Genomic DNA, 27979 nt, shown 5'->3' with positions numbered 1-27979 from the left:
CAGCATGCTTGCCCAGGTTCTGGATAATGGACAATGCTCTCATGCTTTCCCAGTCACGAGTAGAGTGAAGCAAACCTGTGTGCCTGCTCCCATGCCTTTTAGCATGGTATTTTCAGTCATGTTTTCAAATGCTTTCAATGAGGATGAACATGGCATCAAGATCAGCTACAGCACTGATGGTAAATTCTTCAACTTGAAAAGGTACACACGAAGACCAAAATGGAGGTATTGTTGGTATGTGATTTCCTGTTTGTAGGTGATTGTGTACTCAATACAGCCTCTGAAGGGGAGATGCAACAAAGTATGGGTCAATTCTCTGCTGCTTGTGCTAATTTTGGCCTAACAATTAACCCCAAGAAAATATAGGTACTCCATTAGCCACCACCACATTATTTATACATGGAACCATTGGTTCCATGGACAAGTTTTGAATGCTCTGGATAAGTTCACCTATCTTGATAGTATATTCTCCAGGGATGCACACATTGACAATGAGGTCGATGCATGCATTGCCAGAGCTAGCTCAGTATTTGGGAGGCTCTGAAGGAAAGTATGGGAGAGAAGAGGTATTAGACTGACTACAAAACTGAAGGTCTGCAGAGCTGTTGTGCTGACCTCATGCTTGTGAAATCTGGACAATATACCAGCACCATGCCAGGAAACTGAATCACTTCTATTTGAATTGTCTTAGGAAGATACTGAAGATCACATGGCAGGATACGACATCAAACACTGCTTCAGAGAGTGCATCTCTGATGGGCTGGCCACGTTGTTTGAGAGTAAAATGTACACTTGCCAAAAAGACTATTTTATGGAGAACTCACATAGGGCAAGCATTCACATGGTGGTCAGAAGAAGTGATACAAGGACACTCTCGTGGTCTTTCTTGATAACTTTGGAATTGATTGTGTGACATGGGAGACACTGGCATAGGAGTGCTCAGCATGGCATGCCCACATCAGAGAAGTTGCTGTGCTCTGTAAGCAAAGCAGAATCGAAACAGCTCAAAGGAAACACATGATGTGCAAATTTAGAGAATCCACCCCAAATGTTCACATGGACTATTTGTGCCTGACCTATGGTAAAGCATTCCAAGCTCCTGTTGTTCTGATCAACCACAGTCGGACATGCTAAAACTTGACTCTAGCATAGTGATGTCATTTTGGTCCTCTTCAAGAATGAAGGACAACAACCAACCAACCAAGCTTGCTATAACTAAAGAATTATCATCTTACTCTTACTGAGGAGAGGTTCTAACTACTTTACAAGAGCAAAATGAAACTGACTTGACAGACAAAGAGCTCTGAAGAGAAAAAACAAACAAACCAACCCAGAAGCTTGTTGCAGAGAGCACTGTCCAGGTCACAGGTATGTTTTACATGTTTAAACATTTGCATGTTTAGCCTGATGCCATATGTTCCCATATATGGCCATTTCATGCTTGACCCCTATGCATGACCATTCTTGTGTGGGAAAGTATGCCTAGGCTTACAAGGGTAATGTTATTTAGAGGATTTTTTTTAACTATGATTTTTTAGAATAGGTCTTTGCTTTGAACTAATTATATTCTCTAGATCAATAGTATTAAATTCAAGTAGAAGCAGGGCTACTAATCAGTCAGTAAGGATGCCTGCTGCAGAATATTGACTTAATTTTAAATTGTGATGTTATCTCTTATTGTATTTTTAAAATTTATTTCATTAAATATTTTCCAATTACATTTTAATTAGATTGAAGCCATACTGTGGAGTATTGTGGCCTATATGCAGCCTTAGGTCTCCTGTTTGACATCTCTGCTGTTGATGATTAGAGAAAAAAAAAATACATTATTGAAGCTCTTGAACTATGGTTTGAATATATAACATCCACAGAGCACCCTGAACATGAGATAGCTATTCTGAGGACCTCACATGTAAGAAGGGTCCTGGGCCTTGCCTAGAGTATTATTTCATTTTTACATTTTTCCCTAAAGAGTAGTTTTTACTCAGTGTGCTTAAGGTAATAATGCTTGTGTAGTATGCAAAATCAAAATAGGGGATGGAGAGTCTCAAAAGGTTTGAAAAGCCTGGGAAAACTCTGCCACATAGTGACTTAGGGACCATTACCACTTACCCTCATTTGGGGGTTGGGTAGTTCAATGGAAAGATAATGAGAGATTAGAATTAGAAAGATGAGGTTCAATCTCATCTCTATTTATTATTATTCATGTGTACTTAGGCAAGCAAATAGCTTCTTTAGACTCAGAATTTTCTCATTTGAAGAGTGCAGTATAAGGGGTGGGGAAATGGATTAGTGCTATTGGTAAATTAGTGTTATATACTCTTATGTGACTACTGTTACAAATCTCACAATTCCAGGTGGTATCAATGTCTGAATTTCTGCTTTTAATAACATCTAAATTGATGGACCAAGCTCCTGTGTTAAGAATTAACCAATTGATTGCTGAAAGCAGAATCATGACACCCCCCTGCCCAATTTACTAAGATCCTTTTACTTAGGAAAAATGTTTTGTATATAGTGTACTGTAACAGATTTTTAACAGGGCAGATAGGTGATGCAGTGGATAGGGCTCTGGGAATGGAGTCAGGAGGACCTGAGATCAAAATGTGCCTTAGACACCTATTAGCTGTGTGACCCTGGGCAAATCACTTAACTCTTTTTGCCTCAGTTTCCTCATTTGTCAAATGAGCTGAAGAAGGCTATGGTAAACCACTCTAGTATCTTTACCAAAAAAACCCCCCCTCAAAACAAAGGGGGTCATGAAGAGTCAGACAGTACTTAAACAACACAACAAATGATTTTTTTTAAAATTTTGCATTGAGTTTTTGGTTTATTTGAAGTATATTGTCACTGCTTGTAACTTCTTAGCTTGCTTGTTTAAAAAAATCAACAGTTTCTATCCTATCACCCATACCTGTAACCCCCATCCCAATGCTTTTATAAATTTCATAAGAAGTTTTACTTTGTAGCCTATGGCTTCTCTCCTGCTGAGAAGATAACAACAGTCTTTTTAAGGTTAATCTTGGAATAGTTAGGAGAGCTAGTTAGGAGGTGACTAAGTGGATAGAGTGCCAGGCCTGGAATCATAAAGAACAGAATTCAAATCTGGCCTCATGCACTTAATAGTCATGTAACTCCAAATAGTCATTAACCTCTGTTTGCCTCAGTTTCCTCATATGTAAAATGGATATAGCACCTATGGCACAGGGATATTGTAAGGATTAAATGAGATAATACTTGTAAAGTACTTAGAACAGCCTACCTAGGATATAGTAAGCTCTTTATAAATGTTAACTCTAACTAGCTATTATGAGACACTTTACAATACAGTCCACCAATCTAGATAGCAGTTACTAATCCTGAACATGGTTTGAATTTCCGGATCTCTACCAAGAGCTCAGTTACGAAAAGAACAACACAAGTCCAGAGAGACTGATCAAGAGCAAAGCTGCCTATATTATGGCTCACTAATGCCCTCAAAAACTTCAACTTTATATCAAATGCAACCCTTTAGTCAATAATCAGATCAGAAATATGCTGTTCTCCAATTTGTAAACAAGAAAAAGTCAACCTCAAATTGTATTGTTGCTCAAGATTTGTCTTGAGACCCTCATAAAGATAATCACTATTTTATCTATCTTCTTGTCAACAGACATGGGACAAAGACATAGACAAGCCCAGAATAATGTATCCCAAGGACTGTCACAATCTCTGGAATTGTACATATATTTTAAAAATCCCTCTTGATCATATATCATCTACATGTCAAACCCTGCTTTCAGATAGTACAAAATCTGATCAGTGTGTCTCATTATTGCTTCTCAAAAGAGGCTTAATGTATGGGAAGACACTAGGGCCCAAGACCCATGCAGCTTCCTACCCTGCTTTGGCAGGACACACTAGCCTATATACTCACCATCCACATTTTCCCCCAATTTAGATGAGATAGTTCTTTTCCTTTTCCTTTCCTTTCTCAAATGAAGACTCATTCCTCTATTCTAGACTAAGTCACTAAACACAAGGTCCAAATTCTCTGACTCATGCAAAAACAGTACTCGTTCATTTTGATTCTCTTTCCTTTGCTATGCTTCTGTGGTTTTCTTTCTCTTTTTCTCATTCATGATCCCTTTCTCCATATCCTTCTTGCTAAGACGTTCCTTCCCTATACCATTTCTGATACTTTGATTTTCAAATTCCCTTCCAAATCCAGTCAGGACAACTATTTACAACCATACACACTTCATCACCAGTATCTTGATGCTGCTAAATATCCCTAAGGGATTATTAGCCACTGAGCATAGCTAAGCATATGCATAATTGTAGGTAAACATCTGTTTCTCAGTTACCAGTATAGGGCTTAACAAGGTTAAGAGTAAAAGATATAACAATTAGTGTTGTTGAGAATGTAGTACTCAAAGCCCAAGGAAAACTAAGAATAGAACTCTAAAGCACTATAGACCCCTTCAATAGCATCGTTGGTCACTAAAAAGAGATTGGCACTTGGGTAAGCAGCCTACTGGGTTAGTTTATCAGTACATGTATAACTTGGAGAAACACTACAGATGGAAAATGTGCTGGACATGGAATTAACTAGAGAGTAGATTGGCTCATATTTGGAAAATTATGCCATGCTTTAAATGATCTCAGTTACTTAACTCTCACAGAAAAACAAACAAACATTTTGATGCATCTGTTCTCCTAGCCAGAGTAGATGTCTGTAAATCCAGAACCTCAGAAGAATAAAAATTACAAGGGTTCTAAAAGGCCATGGAAAAGTTGTGTGATGGGATTTGTCTATTAAGTGAAGTTTCAGTAATATTCTGAAAGAAGAAATAATATAAAAGACATAATCAAGGACATGCATGACCAATAATATGGATTAATAATGAGAGGAGAGATGATATCTTATATAATATCGAGGACATTCATGACAAAGTAGAACGATAACACAGAGTGAGTGAACAGATGGAGAACTTGAGTATCAGAATGGGATCCAAAAAACATCAACAGGGGGAAAAAAGACCTCCAGTGGATCTTCTACGAAGGATTAATAGAAGGATGTGGATAAGACCTGAACAAAATAAGGATAGGTTGTGAGTTGGGCAAGTGGATAGTGTACCCATATTGATAATATGCATTCATCAAAGCATATATCAGTACCTCACCCAATGTCTGGAGCATAGCAATTAATCAATAGATAGATAATTTATCAGTATATCAAAATGCAGGTGAAGACAATACATCTGACATCAGAACCCTGTTATATCATACCTCTGTTGTAGATATCTGAATTCAGCTATGCCTGATGTCAGATTACATCCTACAGAATATACCTATATGTGGAGATGTCTGATATGAAATACTTTTGTGGATAGCATGGGTGTAAATTCTATTATGAGGGGGATTTACTATGCTTTTAATAGCAATGAATTTACATACAACTCATTAACTTTTAAACTAAACATCTTTGTTTATGACAAAAATATCTGCTCTGAATTTATTCAGAGCACGTGCTGTATTTTCACTGCTCTGTGAGCACAGGGTATCATTACATTTAATTTAACTTCATGTAAAGTCTCAAGATGTTGCTGATGTAGCTATTTCTTTTTGTCCTTTTCATAAATTAACCAACTTGATTCTGTTATGACTTAGAATAATGCTGCTATTAAATGCCTTTGACATCTCTCCATGGGTGCTTGCTTCTATTTGGTTTTTAGGATCATGATTATTGGATTTCTTGTGTTCACCTTATTTTAAAGACAGAGTATGCCTATATGATGATGAAATCTTCATTGTCTATAATGTCAAACAACTGGTTATTTTGGTGGACATCCAGTGCATTAACTAGTTATTATGAAATTAGGTGTTCCCTCAGCACTGACTCAAATATCACATAATTGTTTTGGGGAAAATGAACGGTTGGACTCAGCTTACTTTCCTGTAACTATATGTATGAATGATGTGAAAACCACAAATTATTGATCCTAATCTTTCCTCACTTAGCAGTCTTACTATGGAGGCCAAAAATTTAATAGTCTATGAAGGTAAAATTAGATTTATCATTTAAAGGGTTATCTGTGATATTCAAAGGCCTGATAGAATATTCCCAATAATAGCTCATGTTTATATAGCACTTTATGGTTTACAAAGCATTTTTATACCCTTCTTTGAGGTAGCTAATGCTACTATTATTATTCTCACCATATAGATAAGGAGATTAAGGTTTAGGGAGATTAATTGACATGTCTGTAATTGTCAGATTGGGATTCAAACCTAGTTCCTCTGAAATCAAGCATTGTACTAATTTCTGTTTGCTCCAACTTTTGTAACTAGTGATAAGAAGAATTTTGATCCATTTGAATAAATTTTATTTATTTTTGTTATAAAACCTTTTTACCCAACAAATTGATTTCTGTGACTAGTAATAAAAACAAACAAAACCCAAACCAAAAAAAAACTATTGTGTCTATGTAGCTAATTTGGCAATTTTATTTTTAATTTCATTTATTACCTAAGATATTTCCCATGACAATTATCAGAAACACATCCTCAAGCCCCACAACTGCCTTACCCTTTGGCTTGGCAGATAATTACATTTCCTCTTCCCTAAGAAAATTCAGGCCCCTGGATATTTTGTGTGAAAAAACATACAAATAACCATATTATAGGAGAGAGGCAACCTGACATCATATTCCAAGAAAGTTAGCTTTGGAGTGAGAAAAAAATGGGATCAAGTCCTAAATTTGTCTTTATGACCCTGGGCAAGTAACTTAACTTCCCAATGTCTTAAGCAATTGTTTGACATTGCAAGTCACTCCACAATTACTGATACACATTGACAAATATAATTTCCTCATCATAATTCCCTTATACCAATAAAATGACATGTCCTATTACACACTCATATAGGGGTTGGGGAAGAGACAGAGACATAGAAAGAAAGATAGAGATAGACACAGAGACACAAGGAAACAGAGAAAGAAGGGAAAACAAACAAATGGAGACACAAACAGAAAGAAACAGAAGGAGAGACACACTAGATGGTATAGTGGACAGAGTGCTCTACTTGGTGTCAAGAAGAACTAAGTCTTAATCACCTGTTTCATAAGGTTGTTGTGAGCATGTGAAATGTATATAAAATGCTATATAAATGTCAACTATATATATTTATATACATACATATGTGTGAACAAATGTGGGTATATGTGTGTGTATATATATATATGTGTGTGTGTGTATGTGTGTGTATATGTGTGTGTACATTTACACGAACACACAATATACACATTTCCTTTTTCTGCTTTTTTCAGGGGAAGGGGAGAGGAGAGAGTTAGTTTCAACTTCCTGCACCAAGATCAGTGGAGTTTTAGGAAGTGATGAAGAAAGGATTCTTATTAGGGATTGTATGACTCCTAGCTGATGGATGAGTAAACTCGTGTAAATCATGGGTCTTTAACATTTGGGCAAGATGGTGACAAAAAGGGCCTAGTCAAGATAGCTAAAAATCTGATTTCTGAGAGCTCTAAGCAAGCACCAAAAATAGACCATTTGACATTTCGGTAAGGAGGAACAATTTTCAGGGGACCCACTAAGAACTATGTTCCCTTATTGGCTCCACAAATACCTAATGCTAATGAAATCTTGTGTGGCTCCCTACTGTTTCTCAGATGAAATACAAATTCACCAGCCTAACATTTAACACCTTTCTCTGTCTAGTTTTCATTTACCTTTCCAATCTTAGCTCATGTTATATCTTCCTTACACACTTCCCAGTATGGTCAAATTGACTTGCTGGTCATTCTCAAACATGATATTCTGTCCCATCTCCTGTCCTGAGGCAGTCAAATGCTAAAAGCACTGAGCTTGGAGTTAGGAAGAGCTGAGTTCAAATGAGGCCTCAGATACTAGCTGTGTGACCTTGGACTAATCACTTAATTCTGTTTACTTCTTTTTTCCCAACTGTAAAATGGAAATATTAATAGCACCTACCTATCAGGGTTGCTTAGAACCAACTGAGATGATATTTGTAAAGTGCTTAAGTGCCTGGCATATAATAGGCACTTAATAAATCCTTCATTCCTTCCTACCTTTGTTCCTTCCTTCCTTTATTTTTCCTTCCTTCCTTTCTTCTTTCCTTCGTTCCTTCGTTCCTTCCTCCCTCCCTTTCTTCTTCCGTCCCTTCCTTCCTTCTTTCTTTTGTTCATTCTTTCCCTCTTATCTTCCTTCTTTCTTTTCTTCCTTCCTTCTTTCCTTTCTTTCTTCCTTATACACAGGTAGTGATCCCCTATTTCTTAAAATCACCTCTCAGAATCCATAACTTCCTTCAAAGTACAGTTTATCTGCAATTCTATAAGTGAGATATATGTTTATTTTCTTTCTGACACACTCCACTATGCCAGTACTCTCACCCTCAGGAAATATTATGCATTTTTATATAAAATCCTGCAACTTACAGTTGTCAAGATTTACCTGGCATGGGGAGGAGGTATGTGGAGAAGTTAAGTGATTTTCACAGTTTCACACAGGCAATATGTTTCACAGGTGGGATTTGAGCCCAGTATTTTCAGACTTTTAACCACTATACCATGTTGTTTCTAGTTTTCTTTTATTTTATATTTATCTTGTTTCCCTAATGAGAATGTAAAATCTTTAGGGGATGGGTCTTTCTATAATCTCCCTATGAGTAATTCAAACAGTATAGTAAGTGTTGAAAAATAATCATCATTTGACTGATGTAATGTTAGAAGGATCTATAGCACAGAGTCTGGCACTTTGTTAAGTGCTTAACAAATGCTCTATATATCTATTACATTCTTAAATGTGATTTTTTAATAACTTAGGGGGAGATTCAATAAGAACATTTTACTTTTAAAAATGCAAGTCAGTAGGAAATATGACAGAAATTTGCTTTACATTGTTTTTTTCACAAATACGTTATATTGAAAGTCTAAAAATAAATCCAAATGTGTGCAGTATTTTTGCCAATTAATACAATTATTTTAGTTAAAATTGAATGTTCTAGAAATTTAAAATATTACATTGTCAATCATCCTCTTCTCTTAGATACTCTCTCTACATTTTCATGATTATGCTCTCCTGGTTGTCCTCTTACCTGTCTGACTACTCCTCAAACTTCTTTGCTGGAACTTTGTTCAAGTAACACCCTTTAACCATGAATATCCCACAAAGATTTGCCTTTGACCCTCTTATCTCCATATGTACAGTCTTGCATGGTGATTTCATCACCTTCCATGGATTCAATTATCATTTCTATGAAGTTGTTTCCTAAATCTACCTGTCCAGTCCTAACTTCTATCCAATCTCCTGTTTCACATCACCATCTATCTACCTATTGAAAATCTCATTGTCTCATAGAAATCTCAAACTTCAAAATGTTCAAAACAGAATTCACGATCTTTCCTCCCAAACCTCACCTTGTCCCAACTTTCCTATAACTGTTGAGGACACCAGTATCCTCTCTATCATTCTGGTTAGCAACTTGGCATTATCCTTGATTCCTCACCCACACTACATAGCCAGTCTCCTGTCAAGTTTGTTCTTTCTAACTTCACAATATCTTGTATAAATCTCTTTCTCTCCACTCTCACAGCCATCATCTGTATTCAGACCCTCATTATCTCATATACCACTATTGAAATGGCATTCTGATTGGTTTCCCTGCCTCAAGTCTTTCCCCAATCCAGTTCATCCTACCCAAAGCAATCAAAGTTATCTTCCTGAAGCAGAAATGTCAAATCCACCCTGCAACTCCCACCTACTCAATAAATTCCAGTGGCTCCCTATAATATCCCTATGATATCCAAATGAAATCATCTTTTTGGAATTTTCAAACTTTTTATAGCTTGACCTCTTTCTACCTTTCCAAATTTCTTTGACTTTCCCACTCCCCTCATCTCTTTTACAATTTAGCAACATTGTTGTTTTTTCTATTTCCCCTACATGGCTTCTCATTTCCTGACTGTGCCTTTTCACTAGCTGTTCCTCAAGCCAGGAATGCTCTCCTACCCTGTACCCATTGGCTTCCCTGGCTTCTTGTAAGACTCAGCTAAAATCTTACCTTCTGAAAAGAGGCCATTCCCAATCCTCACAATCCCCAATCAATCAATTAATCAATAAAGACTTATTAAGCACCTATGTGCCAGGCACTGTGCTAAGCAACCCTAGTGCCTTCTCTTTGAGATGATTTTTTATTTACATGGTACTGTATATATTTTGTATGTACATAGTTGTTTGCTTGGTTTCCTCCATTAGAAAGTGAGCTTCTTGAAGGCAATGACAATGTTTGGCCTTTCTCATATCTCCAGTGTTTAACACAGTGACTGGCACATTAGTAAATGTTTAGTAACTGCTTGTTGACTTGACTTGAAAATTAGATATATTTAAACAATAGTCATATTTTCTTTCATCCTGAGGACTCCTTGGCAAGTCTAATTTGTCATTCTGATCATGGTTAATATTTTCACAAATAATAATTTAAACAAGCTGACATGAAAATATATTATGAGGCATTTTCCCTCTTATAATTGCTGTCATACTCTAGAGTTTTGGTTTTTAGTTATCAGTATGATTTTTGCTTTTTTCAAAATGAAATAAAAGGTGTAGAAAAGGTTGATAAAACTTGAAGAAGAAATCCAACAACTTTCTTTAGCAAGAGTATATTTAGATGGTTACTGTAGTAAACAATTAAAATAATTCTATGGGAAGAAGATAAGGATTCAAGGAGGTTCCAAAATCTTACTGTGACCAATGAGAAAACCCATAGACTCACATTTACTTACACAAATGAATAACTTTGAAATACACCTTAAAGAGAAAGGAGTCCTGTTGTGAAATAAGATCTGATTGTGATTCACAATATCATAGATTTAGAGATAGAAGGAAAGTCAGAAGTTTTTCTGTGCTGGGCATAGTCAGGTCAGTATACTGGTGGTTTAGGTTTGCTTGATATTGGAACAAAATGACACTTATAGTTAAGAATAGGAGATTTACTTACCCATAGCAGAAGAATATTCAACAAGTAGGTACCTTAATCTCAGATTGATTCAACTGAGTGCAGATCCTTTGCCTGAATTGCTCATTAAACATCTCCCTCTCTCTGAGATGAATGAAAAGGCCTTCCTTGCATGTTAAATGAACAAAATGTGATGTCACCAGCCTGAGCCAACAGTAGTCTAAACCAGTCAAGTCTCTGAGGTGGTCTGAACATATTTTAAGGGGAAAAAAGTAGCCTAATTTGCATAGGGCTAGTCATTAGGATATTGTACCCACTGTACTAGTCAACTAATCCAAATCTCTCATTTTACAGATAAGAAAAATGAGGCTTCAGGGAAAGGAAGTGACTTGCTCACGGTTGGACATGGATAAATCAATTAACCTCTCTGGGTTTCAATTTCATTATCTCTAAAATGGACTAAATACCTCACAGGGTTGGTTTGAGGAAAACATTTTTTTAAACTGTAAAATTTGAATCATTTTAACTACAAAAATTAATTATTATACAATGGCAGAATATGCAGATGACTATGTTATGATTGAAAGAGCACTGAAACATCATATTATAAAAATTTTTTCTGCTTTTAACCAGCTGAAAATCCTATCATTAAAACCATGCTTTCAGAGTTGTACATCATAGCCATTAAAGGGGTTAGACAAGTAGTGAGTCATATAATAAGAAGTACAGTACTGAAGAAGCTAGGTGGTGCAGTGGATGGAGTGCCAGGTCTAGAGTCAAGAGACTCATCTTCCTGTGTTTAAATCTAGCCTCAGACACTTACTAGCTGTATGAGTCTGGGCAAGTCACTTGATCCTATTTGCTTCAGTTTCTGTATCTGTAAAATAAGCTGGAGAAGAAAATGGCAAACCACTTCATTATTTTTGCCAAAAAAAGCCCTAAATGGGGTCATGAAGAGTCTGATATGACTAAAACAACTCAATAATAGAAACAATACCAAAGAAGAAGAAAAACTCGTATGAGTCTGAGAATGGCAGTAGAGTATCTGAACAACTTGTATAGAGGGTTTCTCAGATCATATGGCTTCTTGAAGTTGCCAGTTTGTCCCTAAGTTTCCTTAAGAGGTATATAGAAATATTACTAATAGTGGTATTTATGAGGATCATTGATGATACAAATCACTTGTAATAAGAAGGGAAGAACAAGGTACTGTGGTTTAGGTGCATGAGTGTGAAGATCAATGATCTGAATAAGACAGAGGTTGAGCACAGAAGTAGAAAACAAGAGAAACAAGAGTCTCTTGAAGAGGTAGTGTTTATGCCTCAGTGTATGTTATGATTGGGAATTAGCAACCATAGGAGGGGTGGTATTTGTTGGTTCAATAAAAAGAGAGTGCACGTGCTTGGGATAGGTAGGATGGGGCCATGTTTGTCTTAGCTGCCTATCAATACTAGAAATTGAGAAGAGATTATTAATAAGATTTGAACTTTCCCACTTATTTGATCTAGCAAATTTCTGAGTTCCTTATAGTCTCAAAAAAGAAAGAGAAAATTGCCAGGAGACAAAAGGGGACCTAAATCTTGGCAGGGAATGAAAATATCATGGCTAGCAATAGGGTTTCCTGGCAGGTCATAACTACCTCCACCAGTAATAATCTGGAGAAAGAACTATTTGATTTAAATTCATGTTAAGTGTGAATTACTAATGTTAGCTTTTAATTTCAGCAAGTTTTGATATGAACAAGGTGGTAAGAGAGAAACAAGGCCTTCAGTACAAGAAGTTGGGTAAAGAGTTGTACCAAAAGAGAAGAAAATCTGTAAAGAAAAAGAAGACTGGGAGGCAGAGTTAAGATGGCTGAGTAAAGGCAGGAACTCTCCTGAGCTCTCCTACAAGCTCTTCAAACACCTTTAAATAATGACTCTAAACAAATTCTAGAGCAGCAGAACCCACAAAAAGAAGGAACAAAACAATTTTTCAGCCCAAGGCAATTTAGAAGGTCAGCAGGAAAGGCATGTTGCATCCTGGTACAGAAAAGAGGAGTGCATTCCAGTGTAGGCCACACAAGTGCAAGACCTTGCCCCAGCAAACAAGGAGCAGGCCTCCAGGCAATTGAATCACAGCCACAGTGACAGTTTCCAGACCTATCAGCCCACAGATAGTAAAGGAATCAGATAACAGGTCAGAAGGAGATTTATAGGGGTCCCTTTGCTGGAACTAGGGGCAAGACTCTGTTGCATTGCCTATACTTGGATCTGGTTCATAGTCCTGGATCTTAGTCCCTGTGTGAAAAGGAGCACTAGCACAGCAGAGCTTGTGACCACAGGGGAGCAGATATGGTGCCAGGGTCTAAATAAGTGCCTGTGGTTGCTCACAAAGCAGTGCACAGTACAGGAGAGTAGTAAACACATTTCTCCCTAGAACATATCATCTTGGAAGAACCAAAAACTTGCAGGTAGGTCCCCAGAATTACCTCTGAAAACAGCTGCACAAAAACCCTGATGGTTGGGAGAGTGCCCCTTCCACTTGGGAAGCAGAGCCCCACTTTAGCATAGAGTAAAAGTCAAGAAATAGACTGGAAAATTAGCAAAAAACAGAAAAAAAATTCTGATCATAGAAAGTTACCATAGTAACAAGAAAGATCAAAACATGCACCCAGAAGAATACAACAGTCAAAATTCCTGCATTTAAAGACTCAAAGAAAAATATGAATTGATATCAGACCATAGAAGAGTTCAAAAAGGATTTTAAAAATCAAGTAAGAGGCAGAAGAAAAATTGGGAAGAAGAAATGAGAGTGATGCAAGAAAAATCATGAAGAAAGAGTCAACAGGTTGGTAAAGGAGAAAGAAAAATACGCTGAAGAAAATAACACCTTGAAAAACAGAAATAGGCCAAATGTTAAAAGAGGCACACAATTCACTGTGGGGAACTCCTTAAAAAGTAGTATTGGACAAATAGAAAAGGAAGTACAAAAACTCACTGAAGAAACTAATTCTTTAAAAGTTAGAATTGGGCAAATGGAAACTAAGGACTTTATGAGATACCAACAAACAATCAAACAGAATCAAAAGAAAGAAAAAAATAAAGAAAATGTGAAATATCTCATTGGAAAAACAACTGACCTGGAAAATAGAGCCAGGACTGATAATTTAAGAATTATTGGACTATCTGAAAGTCATGATCAAAGAAAGAGCCTTGACATCATCTTTAAAGAAATTATCAAGGAAAACTATCTTCATATTCTAGAATCAGAAGGCAAAATACAAATGGAAAAAAAATCTACTGACCACCTCCTGAAAGAGATTCCTAAATAAAAAATGCCAGGAATATTATAGCTAAATTCCAGACCTCCTAGATCAAGGAGAAAATACTGCAAGCAGCCAAAAAGAAATAATTTAAATATCTTGGAGCAACAGTCAAGATAACACAGGATTTAGCAGCTTCTACATTAAAAGTTCAGAGGGCTTGGGATATGATATTCCAGAGGGCAAAAATGCTAAGATTACAACAAAGAATTACCTACCCAAAAAAATTGAGTATAATCCTTCAATGGACATTCAATGAAATAGAGGACTTTAATGCACTCTTGATGAAAAGAGCAGAGCTGACTGGAAAATTTGATTTTCAAATACAAGACTGAAAAGAAACATAAAAAGGTAAACAGAAGAGAAAAATTATAAGGGATTCAATAAGGTTAAACTGTTTGTTGTCCTACTTGAGAAAATGATATTTATAACTCCTCAAAATATTTTCATTCTTAGGGCAGTTAGAAGGAGTATACATAAACAGGAAGTAGAGGTGCAGGTTGAATGTGATAGTATGATTATCTAAAACAAAGAACAAAATCAAGGGATGAGAAAGAGTGCACTGGGAGAAGGATAAATGGAGAGGTAGAATGGGATAAATTATCTGACATAAAAGAGTCCTGAAAGAGATTTTACAGTGGAAGGGAAAATGGGGAAAATTGAGAGGGAGCACATGAACTTTACTCTCATTGGAATTGTCTCAAAGAGGTAATAATATATACATTTAATTGGGTATAGAAATTTATCTTACTATACAGGAAGGTAGGAAAGGAAGGGGATAAGTGAAGGGGAAGGGGATCTGATAGAAGGGAGGAAAGTTTGGGGGAGATAAAAATCAGAAGCAAAACACTTTTGAGAATGGACAGTGTAAAAGGAGAGAGAGTAGGATAAACAGGGAGGAAATAGGATAGAGGGAAATCCATAGTTGGTAATCATTATTGTGAGAAAAAATACAGTGAGTTTCTTTGAACAAGACTTCAATTCGCAAACATGTAGAAAACTGAGTCAAATTTATAGAAACAAAAACCATTCTTCAATTGATAAATGGTGAAAGGATATGAACATTTTTGCAGACAAAGTAATCAGTTGTTTTAATTTGCATTTCTCTCATCAATAGTGATTTAGAAGATTTTTTTCATATGGCTATAGATAACTTTGATTACTTTTATAGCCTTTTTAATGATGGAGGAATGGAGGAAGGGAGAGACTTTGGAATTCAAAATATGAAAAAAAATGTTAAAATTGCTTTTACATGTAATTGGGAAAAATAAAATACTAAATAAAAAAACAAAAACTGACATCATTTTTAAACTTTTAAAAATATTTTTACAATTTTGCTTAGGGTTAACCCTGGTCTTCAGAAAATTTAAACTAGAAAAAAGAACTATTGGCCCAGGAAGATTTCTAACAAGAAGGAGCCTCAATCACAAATTCTTTCAGCACCATCTTGCTTCAGATCCCTCAGAAAACTACAATATAGTTGGATATGGTTCTTCCAGACCTACTCTACAAATTTTCAGTGCAAGGAGAACAGGAAATACATTATGATTATTTTCCAGAATCTTTGGTGACAAGTTATTCAGCTTAAGGTATTTTTTACTGCATAGCTAGATCTACAAAGCAACTTATGAGAGAATAGAAAAGGAAGTTAATAGAAAATTTGACTATGGTTACTCATTTATTAAAATTTTCTAATTAGTCTAAATGTTAAATCAGTTGTGAAGTAGCAGATAAGGATCCCCAAAGTTAATAAAGATACTAAAAATGGGCCGATATCCTTTGCATAGTTAAAATGTGAATAAGCAATATAATTTATAGATAAAATCTTAAATATCAAGTTAAATTTTTAAACATTGATTTCATCAATTTTTTTAACAAAAGGAAATGGGTTTATTTGTAATATGTATTAAAATGTTACACATTTTCTAAGATATTTCAAAATTATGTAGCAAATAAAATGGCCTAAAACATTTTAAATATTGAAAAAATACACTTAGTCTCATTAAGACAAATATAATTTGAATAAGGAGATTCTATTTTATAGGACAGTTTATAGGCACTTTCCTTATAGAACTTTGGAGGCAGATTTTAACTCTAATACCTCACAATAATGTCAGACAGTAACTTGGGCAAAGTTCCAAATTTACATGTAACTAAATTTGTTTTATTCAAAAAGCAGTTTGAGAGCTCTCTGTCTCTCTGTCTGTCTGTCTTTCTGTCTGTCTGTCTGTCTGTCTCTCTCTCTCATATACACACACCCACCAAAAACAAAAACAACCAATTTGTTTTAATCAAGTTGTTAAAAGTAAAGACAAAAACAATGATGCATGACAAATGCAAAAGCCCATTTTTTTTGTATATAGTTTTATTCTTTGGAATGGCATGGAAGGGAAGCTTAAGCTTTAAATTTTCATATCTTAGATGAACTCTTATAATCATAACTATAGGGTCTAGTGGTCAAATGTTTTATAATAACACATTTTTGCCAGGGGAACCTCTTGGCAACAAACAAGTCCCTATAAATACTGTCTTTTGAATGGACTCATACCCTGATAGGGACTTAGTTTATGGAAATGTCTAATTAATGTACTCCAGTAATAATAACAATAATATTAAAGATAAAAACAACAATACAATTGTTATTTAAGATAGCATTTTTCCTTAATTCTTTAGATAATGGATGAAGTTTCCAAACCATTCAGCAAACATTGTTCCTCATATTTAGCAGGTTGAGAAACAAAGTGGAAATGTGACTTTTTTCAAGGTTATAGAGTGACTCAGAGAACCTGGATGACATGCAGGACTTCTGTCTCCATGGCTAGTCTTTGCTCAGCCCACATTATACTCAGTGGGATGGTATCATATTGTTTGTCTCCAATTTTATTTAAAAACAGCTTTATAATGATTTCAATAAATTTTTAAACAAATTAAACATTTAACAAACTTTGAATTTGAGTGACTTAAAAACTCATTACAATAAGCATAGCCTTAGTATAAAAACTGTCTGAAGTATACATTAATGAATGATTAAAGAGGAGGAAAAAGGACTGTTTGGAGTTAGTAGGACTTATGTTTTAGCTAATTGAAAACAAATCCATTCTTTAGTTCTGCCAAAGATCAGTTTCTTTCATTTAGAGCTTCAGAATGAAAAAAAAATGAGGATCTGCAATGTAGCCTCCCTTTTATCATCCTTTCCATACTAAGCATAAATGCTTGAATATGCGCTACTGAATGATTTTTTCCATTAAAAAATACTTCACTGTCCAAAGCAGCTTTGGGTCAGACAATAATGCTATTATTTCTTTTTCTTTCCAGGAATTGAGAACAAAATATTGCTTTCCCTGTGGTATATTTTAAGTTGAAGGTAAAATTTATGTCCCTCTCCCTCTACCCATTTGAACATTTTTATCCACCAACTATCATACTGGTTTGAGAAAGATCTGAATACTTGAACTCCTTATAGTATATTTTTTATTCTTGTTTGTATGTGCATGACTATATTCATATGTCCTTGTACCTATATTCTGTTTTTGCTTTTCTATATGGCATGTAATGAAACAGTAGTAAAGGGACATAGTTTATGGTGATTTGCTCTTCAGATTACCCTAGCTGTTCCTTCATGGACCACACAACCAGGTTACTACTGATCTTATCAATTCTTTTGTTTTAAGAATGGTTATTTAGGTACTGTTAACTTGATAGCTTACATCTCACTTGAAAAATTGCAGAAAAATTACTACCAACTAAGGTATGGAAGAAATGTAGTTTGCCATTACTAGTTTTGTAAATTAGTCATCATTTCACTGCTGTAAGCCCAGTTTCCTCATCTTTAAAATGAGAGAGATAAACTATATGTCCTCTACATTCTTTCTCAGAGCAATGAGGAAACTCCTTCTAATGTAGGCCCATATCCTCTCTTCAGCCTATAGTCTTAGATGGTTATCTACATCACTGAGAAGTAAAATCATTTGCTCAGGACATGTAGTCAGTATGTTTAGAGGCAGCAGAGGAACCCAAGTACTCCTGGTGTTTTCTCTGACCACTACATCTCACTGCCATAAATCTACCTTAGGTTTCAGGTCAAATTCATAAAAGTTTTCCAACTCCTCTGTGAGTCCTGAAACAAATAAATCTCCTAAGTGGAGGAAGAAGGCATCTTTAATCAAGATAAAAAGGGTCTCCAGAATCTGGGTAAACTAGATATCTGAGTACATAGATGTCCACCAAAAAGAAAAAAAAATTACAGAAAGATTTTTATATTTTCAGGAGGAAAAGAGGAGCGGTTTATATAAGGAGCTAGATTTGGTCATGAGGCCCCAGGCTTCCCTGATAATATGAGCAAGAAAACCTACCTCATTCTGCTTGTTTTACCCTTCATGATGTAACTCACCTTAATCTTAATGAAAGAGGAAAGAGCTTTCAGTAGTTATGGCTAACCTAAGCTAGATTTATTTACAAGGACCCACACAACCTAGTTGAGAGTAACTACTTCAAGAGCAGGAATGCAGTGGCACTCTAAGATTGTTGAGGGGAGGTACATTTCTTACTGGCAGTATGGCCTTTTGACAGAAAAGGGAATATTACATTTGATTTTAACAATATTCTTGTCACCACCCAGCTAATCTGTCTTCTCTTCTGTAAGCTACATCCAGATTGTTCTTTATTAACTCAATGAATCCATAGAAGTTAGAATTACTTCAAGATAGGATAATTAAGAAAACATAGTGACACCATGATACTCTTACTCATACCTTAAAAAGAGAAAATGTGTTATTGGCTACTTAGATAATATAAAATAGAGAAATTTGCTTTCTATTTTAAGTCCATGAATAAACATTCAGTAAGTGCCTCCTATGTGCCAGACACTTTAATAGGCAAAGAGAATACAAAAAAAAAAGGGGTGGGGGGAAGAGAATGAACAAACACAGCTCCTGCTCTCAAGGAGGTCATAATCCGTTTACAAATATGTTATATGCAGGCAAATTGGAGATTACCAATAGAGGGAAGACACTAACATTAAATGGGTTCAAGAAAAGCATCTCTAACTGCCACTAGAAGGAAATTAAAACATAAAGCATATTGAATAAATGTTAAAGACTTCAAAGTGTATTTGTTAGTCATAACTATTATTTTATTATTCTTCCTCTTGAATATTATTGATTATTCACCCACTATTTAAATGATAGGTGGTATCATCATTACCATAATCATCATCATCATCATCATCATCATCATCATCATCATCATCATCATCATCATCAATCTCTTGTAGGTGTTACCTTTTCCATTTTTCATGCTTCTGGCTATTCCTTACCTGTTTCACTATAGACTCAGTTGCTAGGTGTAGTAGAGGCATTAAACACAACTGACATCTGATTATTGCACTAAATGGTTTCAAGCCGCTGAAGCAGCTCTTATCAGTATAGGGAATATCTCTAGACATCCAGTTATATGAGTCCTGTTTTACTCCAATTTCTCTTGCATAGAGCAGTGCTAACCTGCCTCTTCTCAGGGAGACATGCAACATCAGTGTTTCTTCCCCCAGCTGTTATTAAATCTTTCATTCAGGGCCATTGTATTATACTAGAGTATTTTAGAATACAATGTAGTATTCTAAAGTGGTCAGATACACTCATTCTGGGTACCTACAAATGAAATGAAACAGTTAAATATGTTTCTTTACATAGACTCTTAAAAGATGATTCCACAATAGAAATCATGTATCAATATCTATTCCTGTTTAAATGTTATTGTTGTTGATGTTGATCCTTCATTCACAAAGAGGACTGAGGACATCATGAGGGTGATTTCTTGACTTGCGCATGAATTGGATTTAAGTGAGACAGAGCTGTACAAAGTCTACAGCCTCACTCACTCCTCCAGAGTCATCAGAGTTCAGTAGCAAGACATAAGACAACTGGTAATGGTTTAAGATGCCGTGGGTGACCTTGGCCTTTCTAAATTAAGGTCTTTCTCAGTCCTCAGTTTGTCTGGGGGCAATGCTCTTTCAATGACTAAGGGCTATGTAAGAATCAAGACAAAAGGGGATGGCTAGGTGGCACAATGCATAGAACACCAGCCCAGGAGTCAGGAGGCTCTGAGTTCAAATCCAGACTCAGACACATAACACTTACTAGCTGTGATGACTCTTGGCAAGTCACTTAACTCCTAATTGCCTTGCAAAAAAAAAAAAAACAAAAACAAAAACAAAAGAACAAAGACAAAATACAGACTAATTAGCCATTACAAAAATATCAGTCTGGGAGGGAAAGACCCTCCAAGTTTCTGACCAGAGGCCAAACCAATCGCTATTTACACTAGTTCTAAGCCATCAAAAGTTAAACAATGAGCCATGGAGCCTTATTGCAGTTCAGTCATTTCAAACTCTGTGACCCCATTTGGAGTTTTCTTGGCAAAAATACTAGAGTGGTTTTCCATTTCCTTCCCCAGCTCATTTTATAGATGAGGAAACAGAGGCAAATGTGTTTAAGTGACTTGCCAAGAGTCACACAACTAGTAAATTTCTGAGGTTGGATTATGAACTCATGAAGATGGGTCTTCTTGATTATAAGCCCAGTGCTCTATACACTACACCACATAGATACCTCACAGATACACCATAGAGGTTTGGGTGAAGGATTATTATTGGCCATTCAATGAAAGCCAGAGTGATTTGGATTTAAAGGCATAGTCCAGTAGTTCCATTTGAAACACACTGGGCTGGTCCAGAAAATAATTGCACTTCTTTAAAAACCATTATTTTTTGACTGATTATTTAAAGACGCATAGTAACAGTTATCATTGAAAGTATACTAATTCTCATAATATGTGAAAATAAGCAAATTTATGTCTATCAATGTTCTGAAGAGCTGAGTTGATCATTGAGGATTACTATGGGGTAAAGTTATCAGCAGATAAAAATCAGAATTTCATTTGGATTTCTGAAAACTTTTTCCTTATGTAACACTCTTTTATACAATTAAAATGGACATGAACTGGTACCATAATAGTTACAACTTTATAATATTTAAATCATCACTCAAGTTATTCTTAAGAAAATAAATTAACAATTGTAGATGTGGTAACAAGTTGTGTGATAAACAAAACAATTGGTTAACTCTTTTTCTCCCTTTCTCATGGCTACTTAGGTATTTGCTATATAGATATCATTGTTTCTCCTTCATAAACAAATCACTATAGGATCTTCAGTCTAGCTGCTATTGTTGGGCTTATTCTCATGTTAACTTGGTTCCATAGCTACTCTATCAATCTGTATAAGAGACATCATCTAACAGGATGCTATATCATTAGGTGTGTATGTGTATTTCTAAAAAATAATGTACATTAGTTCTAGTAATCAATTAATGCTAAGGTGCCTATAGATCTCACTCACAGCTTTCCTGGGATTACAGAGAATCTTGGTAGTTTCCCCTCCTCCACCTTTTTATGTTTTTCAGTTGCATATGGGAGAAAATTGGTTTTAAAAAAAGTTATTCTTTGGTTGAGGGGAAAGAAAAAGGTGGAGGAGTGAGAGAGAGAGAGAGAGAGAGAGAGAGAGAAAGAGAGAGAGACAGACAGACAGACAGACAGACAGGTTAAGTACTTACTATGTAGTAAGTATACTACTATGGAGACTACACTGTGCTAAGCTAAGCATTGGTCTTATGACTAAAAGCAAATAAATCTCCGTTTTCAAGGATGTTACATTCTAATGAGCAAAAAAAAAATTACAAACATATAAAGAAGAATTCTGGAAAGTCAAAATTATTTGTAAAGTGATCTTAAGACTGTTAATTTTGTATTTTGGTTGGAAAGTCAACAGGTATAACCCAAAGAATTTTCACATTTTTCACGGCTATGGATAATCTTCCTATGTATGATCTCTTATACAAATGAGATCTGTATCTACTCCTAAACCAAGTCACCTGTCTTTGTCTGCCACAGCCTACAACTGGGAAAGAGATATTTGAAAAACAACGCTAAATTTACATTATTATAATCACAATGAACAAAAAGAAGCAACAGGACAGCAATCCCACTGACCGGTCCACTTGTAGCAACTCATAGCTGATATTTATCTAGTACTTAAAAGCTTGCAAAACTCTTTATATATGATCCTCATAATTGCTCTGGGGGTAGTTTTTATTATTATTCAAATTTACAGTAGCAACAACAGCAGGCTGTTGAGCCAGTGAAAGATTAATGATAAATCTGTAAATAAATAAATAAATAAATAAATATATGTGTGTATATATATATAACAAGTAGAATGGATCATTTGTGAAAAATTCTTTAGATGATTCTACCAAATAGGTGCTTTTAGAAAAGTACAAGTATGTAGGGAATCTGCATTTGATAGATGGCTGCCTCACCATCTGTATAATCTCCTCTTTCCCTGCCATCATGGTTTTGGTCTGGAAGTACCTACACCCTTTCCCAGTGTTTGAGCCAATCCTTGCCTTTTTTGCCATAACTTATTTTATCACAAGGGAGGATCATGACCATCTCTAGCTCAGAGAAAGAGAAAAGTATTTTTTCTTATCACCCATAGTACAGATCTGTCAGGCATGGATCCTGATGCTGTTAGGCAGTTCTCCTCTAATCTTCAATGAAATGATCATAAGTACACCCTAAACCTGACATTCATCAGGAAAAAAAAAAAAACAAGCAGCTAAGAGAAATGAAGCTTATTAAGATCGTCACTCAATTTTTTTTTTTTTTTTACAACATTGGGATACTGGTGATGGAAATCGATGAGCCTGAGGTCTCCAGGCTGTAGGACAGCCTTGCCATGGAGAGAAAAGAGAAAGAACCACTTCCAACAATAACTACCTCTGATGCTGGGATCATGGTAACTACATACACATGCTCATACACATGTGCACATACACACATACACACATATCAAGAAAAAAAAAGAGAAGAAAAGCAAGATGGAAATAACTCACAAAGCCAGAAACTAAAAGAAATAGAATAATAATTGTTTAAAATGTCTCATATTTAGTTATGAAATCCTACTTCCTTTGGATCCATAGAATCTACTAATATGGAACCAAGATTTAGAAACTTGTTATAGATGAGGAAATTGAAACAAAGAGAGAATGTCTCCTATCTGAGGCAAGATTCAAACACAGGTATTCCTGATGCCAGGTTAAGTGTTCTATTCACTATGCAAAATGTGTCTTAATGAAAGCAAGTGGAAGATAATAAAAATTTTCCAGTGTGGTAGAAGATAGTCCTTTTCAACTGCAACTCATAATTATTGACTCATATTAATATCTTCATTGACCATTTTTTCCCTTATTCCCTTCTCCTTTTTTTCATCCTTACAAAAATAATATTGAACTATGTCTTTTTTTTTGCTAATGAAGTAATTATCTCTCTTGTACTTTTGAAGAATTTATTTGCTCTTCTGCTGCCTTTATGTATCAGCTTCCTGGGAGGGACCTTGTATTCTCAAGATATACTAGAATTTTTCTATAACCTTGTCCTGAAGGTGCATGTCCACTGACCATCTTCAAATTATTGTAACAAAGTACTTTTGGCATGTTAATATCAAATCCCAATGAATGAGGTCCAAGATGGATGTGATTTGCCTCACATTTTATTCTCTTCTATAATGGAAAGCTTCTAGTGCATCTTTATATAATATTTTATTAAGGGTTCTGTTTTACACTATGAAATGCCTCAATTTTAATGATTTTTGTAGCTTACCTTTTCCCTTTTGGATTCTTTATTCGAGTGATGGGATACAACATGTCTATCATGCTCTTCCAAAAATCTATCTTAGAAAATTGATACTAGGTGCTACCATTGCACCTGCCTTTCCCAATTCTTGACTCATTAATTGTTCTGTTCTGTTGCACTACCAGTGAATAAAAATGAATGACCTTTATTTTAGCTCTGCTTATACATTTTGTTTGGTGAAATTCTCCCAATTACAGAGGCTTTCACAGGAATATCACAGTGCTGACATTTCTAGGGAACGATGATTTTTGCAGTATTTTCTTTCTCTTGAAGAAAAAAAATCTCTATATACAAACATACAATATGAACACCTCTCTGTGTTGTGATTTCATTTTTTAAATTTATTTTTCAGACTCTTCTGTCATTTCTAGCTAGGAAAAAAACTGAAAAAGTATCCATCTGTTTCTTTCACAATGCAATATCCAGTATTTTATCAGAAAGATGTGAAGCATATCCAAATTTAAAGTCAAGCACAAGGGTACTGATTCAAAGAACCTGCATTTGTTGCTAGAGGCTATGCCTTCATTTGCAGCAGCACCTTCTCTCTGTGTTTATTGCCATGCACTTAAGTTGTATTCCTATCATGAGAAAACAGCCTTCCAGTCCATTGATTTCAAAACTGGATCTGAACACCTACATTCAGCAAAGATAATCACTGGAGCCAAACTGGCTACTCCCAGAGAATATGTCTCCACCCATAGTGAAATAGCAAAAAGAAAATGATTCAGAGTGTATCTGAAATTTCTTTAAAATGGAAGTAAGTAAAGAAATAGAGAACTTTTTTTTTATCAAATATTCAGGTAAGGCAATCTTAAACATAATGAATCCTAAAGTTTTTTAATGATATATTCAACGTGTTTTGATGAAGGGAATTGAAAATTTTGCCTTTAGCATGTCTGCAATTACATCTAAATACAGGCTTGTCCCTGGTGGTGCAGTGGATAGTGTTGGGCCTGGAGTTAGGAAGACTCCTATTACTGAGTTGAACTCCGGCCTCTGATATTTACTAGCTGTTTGAACCTGGGCAAGTCATCTAACCCTGTTTCCCTCACCTGTAAAATGAACTGGAGAAGGAAATGCAAACTACTCATATTTTTGCTAAGAAAACCTTAAAATGGGGTCATGAAGAGTCAAACATTATTGAAAAATGACTTAACAACATAAGAATGTCCTACTTTCAGGTAAAACTCCCCATCCCCAAAACTTATTTTCTATTAAACTGTAAACTATCTGAAATCAGAGATTTTGTCAACTTCTTCTAGGATCTTCTTAACTGTTCTTAATAAATTAACTGTTGAATTGAACTGAATCAAACTCATCTCCTCTTCCTAAATTATATCCTTCCTTGACCATTCCTTACAATTTTACTACTATTTTTTCAGTCTCTTGTGCTCAGAGTGTGAATATTTCTATTAAGTTCAATTCAACAAACATTTGTTAAGCGCCTACTATATCCAAGACATTATGTTATTTACTAGAGTTAAGAATATGGAACAATAAATAGTATTTCCTCTGAAGTAATATATGTTCTTCTTAGTGACTGTGAAATGTAGACAGATAAGAAAACCCTAACAATGAGGAGGCATAAGTAAAGGTTTCCCATAGGAAGTGGCACCTGAATTGAGCCTTAAAAGAAGTTCAGGGTGAGGAGGAAATACATGCCAAGAATAAGAGTTAAGCTTATGTGTGGGGGGTGGGGAAGGGAGGCAATGGAACTGGGGAAGGAGATATAATATAGAGTTCCTGGAGTTGTTTAATGGACAAATTGGGCTAGAACTTAGAATGTAGAAGAGCAGTAATGTTTGAAAAATATTGGGAAAGGCAGGATAGAGCCGGATTGTGAAGGACATTAAATGCCAAACCAGTAAATTTCTCTTTTAATAGAGGCAATAGGGAACCTCTAATAGATTCATAAGAAAGAAGTTAACAAGGTCAAATCAGTATTTTTTATAACTTATTTTGGCAACTGTGTAGAGAATAAATTGGAGAGAGAAATGAACAATTATAAAACTATTTCAATAATCCAAGTTAGAGGGGATGAGGGCATAAGCTAGGGTAGTGGCTGTCTGAATAGAAGAAAAGACAAAGGAAAGATGTCAGAGAGGTTAGAAAAACTGGACAATTCAATGGATATTTGAGGTAAGAAGAATTGAGAATGATTCCAATATTGCCAACCTGAGTGACTGGGAGATTGAGGGTGCTATCAAGAGAAATAGGGAAGTTTGAAGGAGGGACAAATGGTAGACTTAGTGAGAGAGGACAATGAGTTCTGTTACAGAGATATTTAGTGTGACTTATGAGACATCCAGGTGGAGATGTTTATCAGACAATTTGTAAGGGAAGATTGGCACTCAGAGGAGATATTAGAGTTGGAAGGACCCTGATGTGAAAAGAAAGAGAGAGTCCATAAAGAGAGAGAGAAATAGAGAGAGAGAGAAAGAGAGAGAGAGAGAGAAAGACAGAGACAGAGACAGAGACAGAGATAGATAAAGACAATGGGAGATGGAGACAGAGAGGAGAATAATAATTATCAGCATCCAAAGGGGTTAAAAGAACAGAAAAGACAAAGACTGAGAAAAGGTCATAGGATTTAAAAGTTAGAGTGGCTGCTAAACTTGGAGAGAACTGTTTTAGTCAAGTGGTGGGATTGGAAGTCATATTTTAAGGGTTTGAGAAATGAATGACAGGTGAGGAAGTAGTAAAAACTAGTGTAGATAGTTTTTTTTTAATATGTTTGTGAAAGCTAAAAGAGATGCAGGATCATAAAATGAAGAAATGGCAGCCCAAGTGAAGTGACTTCAATTACTCACCTAGCTATTTGCTGGAGTTCTACAGGCTATAGAAAGACTTTCTCTATTATGCACCAGAAAAGTTCACTCTGAAAGATCACTCCAGCCCTGGGAGTCACACATTGAAAGTATCCTCTGCCCCTGAGGGTACTGTGATTAGGAAGGCTCTTCTTCTTTTTTTAATTTTTCCCTCTTTGTAATCTTTCTATCTATCTATCTGTCATTTTATTTTTCCTCAGTTGCATGTGAAAACAATTTTTAACATTCATTTTTTAAATCTTTGAGTTCCAAATTCTTTCCCTTTCTTCTTCTCCACTCTCCCCATTGAAAAGGCAAGCAATTCATTTTGATACAGGTTATACGTGTGTAGTCATGCAAAACGTTTCTATAATGTTCATGTTGTGAAACAAAACACAGACAAAAAACTCAAGCAAAATAAAGAAAGTTTAAAAAAAAGTATGTTTCCATCCGTATTCAGACACCATCAGTTCTTTCTCTGGGGTTGGATAGCATTTTTCATCGTTGTCTTGGATCGTATTACTGGGAATAGCTAAATTGTTCACAGCTGATCATAGCATAATATTGCTTACACAGTACATTTCACTTTGTATCAACTCATGTAAGTCTTTTCAGTTTTTTTCTGAGAGTATCTGACCCATCATTTCTTATAGCACACTGATATTCCATTTTAATCACATACCACAATTTGTTCAGTCATTCCCCAATTGATGAGCATCCCCTCAATTTTCAATTCTTTGCCACCACAAAAGAGCTACTATAAATATTTTTGTACATGTAAGTTCTTTTCCTTTTTCTTTTTTTTAATCTCTTTTGGGATACAGACCTAGTAGTGGAATTACTAGGTCAAAGGTTATACATGATTTTATACCCCTTTGGGCATAGTTCCAAGTTGTTCTACAGAATGGTTGAATCAGTTCACAATTCCACAAATGGTGCATTAATGTCTCATTTTTCCCACATTGGATAGCTCTTCTTAAGAAGGACATACAAGCCAACCATGTCCTAATTCCTCCCTAGGCTCTATTTGGGGTTTTCTCTACCATTATCTCCACCTTTCCTCCTATCTGGAGATACATATATGGATACGCAGAGAACTCACTAGCTAACTTACTTTTCTAACTTACTTCTTTTTTAAAGAAATGTGTA

General features: G+C 35.5%; 1 pseudogene; it reads left to right on the top strand.

Annotated features, from left to right (window-relative positions):
* The first annotated feature begins 22280 nt into the window (after positions 1 to 22280).
* On the top strand, positions 22281 to 23787 carry LOC114048106 (annotated as a pseudogene).
* Positions 23788 to 27979: the final 4192 nt, after the last annotated feature.

This window comes from Vombatus ursinus, unplaced genomic scaffold (genome assembly GCF_900497805.2).
Source record: "Vombatus ursinus unplaced genomic scaffold, bare-nosed wombat genome assembly UNPS02014791.1, whole genome shotgun sequence".
Classification (NCBI taxonomy): domain Eukaryota; kingdom Metazoa; phylum Chordata; class Mammalia; order Diprotodontia; family Vombatidae; genus Vombatus; species Vombatus ursinus.
This window is presented reverse-complemented; position numbering and strand designations above follow the sequence as displayed.